The following is a 2,525-nucleotide window of genomic DNA, read 5'->3' on the forward strand; positions in this document are numbered from 1 at the left end:
AGTAGCAAGGTTACAACATTTTAATAAGGGAACAATTCATCAACAAGACATAATAATTATATTTATGCACTAAATTGTGCTCTTAATTAATTTCATAAAATAAACACCAAAAGTCATGAAAGGTGAGATACAGTGATAGTGGAAAACTCTCTTATCTCCTTTTCATCCTTTAATAGGTCCTCCAAGATTAAACACAGCAAAACCATTCAGAGTTTCACTTAAGCATAGATCAACAGAATTTAACATATATATATATATGTGTATATATATATATGTATATATATAATCACATATGCAGATTATGGATTCTTCTCGATATCCACTTCTTTAAAATAGATACAGTATTGATGATCTCTAAAGCACATTTGGTTGAAACATCATAGTTACACAGCAGATAAATTTTTTCTTATATGGGAGATGAAGACTTCAGTTAAAACCATATATTCTACCATATATTCTTTACCTCTAGGCATATGGTTAAGTGCCTGGTCACGTTGCATATCCTCCAAGTATCCTTTAAAAATAAGATAAAACAAAACAGAAATAATCTGCTTTGGTATACATAGGAAAAATAATTATTTCGTAGGTGTTAAAATGGATATATAGCTTAGCTTTTTATTTGTGTATGTTAACAATTAATGTTACTGAACATTAAGAAATAAAACCCTTTGTGACTTTCTCCCCAAACTACAATACAGCATGATATTGAACTTAACATTCTAATTGTAAACTAACAAGAAATGCTTTTACGATTACTTCAATGTTTGTAAGGCTATGACTCACAGACAAGTTACATTCATGGTTGGGTTGCGTTTATACAAGACAGGGTGTGAATTTTAAAAATGGATCAACAAGATGGAACAGATTTAGGTGTGGACGTATTTACGTAATATGTTTAAATATGGGCATAGAGAAGTAACAAAACAAATATCTCTTTTGGCATATTCAATCCATATAGGAGCACTGTGCACTATTGTATTAATAAACATTTATGGAGATTAATTGAAAATTGGCATCAGGTACGATCTTGGCAAATAATCCTTCACTTGAGTAAGTTAAAAACTATTGACACTTTACATATTTAAGAGAACACAAAATAATGCCATGTGCATTCTGCATTTGTGGCAGACAAGGGGAAGCTCATCCCAAGGGGCAGGGCCCTCAACAATATGCAAATAAAACTGTTCCAGTGATACTAATGGGACTTTGGTGAAAAGCAACCTATAACCTTACAACCCCAAAGCTTGAGTGGAAAATTGCAGTTGTGTGTACACCCTACAATTGTCTCACTCATATGTAACTAATTATTATTAAGCTGTCTTTTTCCATGTCTATTTACTGGTTTGCAAATACAGCCCTGTTACTGTTTTGTGTTTTACCCATACTTAAGTCTGTGATATGAGATTTTAGGAGCAGACTCTGTGTCTAATGCAGCTCATATATATAGTAGACACTTTAAGGACAGACGAAGTCTTATGATATCTCTTCCCAGACCATTCAGCGGGGTCAAAAAACTGAAGTCTTCCTTATGCTTTCAAAAGCTAACCAAATATCTCCTAACTGACTCTGCCCATGGGTAAGGCCAGCCTGTTCAGAGGCAGTCCCTGAGCAAGTTGAAAATTGTACAGTAAATAAATAGAACACTATGAATTACCATTTATATTACAGCTAAATTGGTCTTATTAAGAGATTAACTGCAGGACAAAAGATAACTCCTAGAAGCTTAAGAACTCTCTTTTAAAAATGTATCCCCAAGAAATATTGAAGGGAAGCAGTATCATTTAGCTAACAAGCTATTTGAGTTGGGTGGGGGTGGGGCAGGGCATTGAGAAATTATATAAGGGAAAAGAGTCTAGACGTGCTATGCAAAACTACAAATTAGTAAACATTTCTTTTTCTGCCTCCTTGTTTCTCTCTTTCACTGAAACATACATTCTCTCTCTCTCTCTCTCTCTCTCTCTCTCTCACACACACACACACACACACACACACACACACACACACACACTTGTAGTTTAATATGGTATTTTCAGGGTTGGTGCTGTTCTTTTTGAGGGAACTCATAGCATCACAGATTGTAGGCAAGCACTCTTACCACTGAGCTACATCCCTGAGCCCACTGTTTTCTTTTCTTTTTTCTTTTTTTAATGTATCTAAGTAGACTATTTTATTTTAAAATCTTTCTTTTTTTTTAAACACATTTTTATTGAAAAATAAAATAATTCATATTACATCTCGTTTTCTATCCCGTCCCATGCATCCTCCCATTCCTTCCTCCCTCCCACTTTCACCCCAATTCCCCTTCCCTATGACTGTGACTGAGGGGGACCTCCTCCCCTTGAATATGGTGCTAGGGTATCAAGTCTCTTCTTGGTAATCCTCTATCCTTCCTGAGTGCCATTGGGCCTCCCCAACAAAGGGACATGGCCAAATATGGGACACCAGAGATCCTGTGAAAGTCAGTCTCCAGTCTCCACTTAACTGTGGAGAATGTTCTGTCCCTTGGCTAGATCTGGGTAGGGGTT

The sequence above is a fragment of the Acomys russatus genome, chromosome 18, assembly GCF_903995435.1.
Source record: "Acomys russatus chromosome 18, mAcoRus1.1, whole genome shotgun sequence".
NCBI lineage: Eukaryota > Metazoa > Chordata > Mammalia > Rodentia > Muridae > Acomys > Acomys russatus.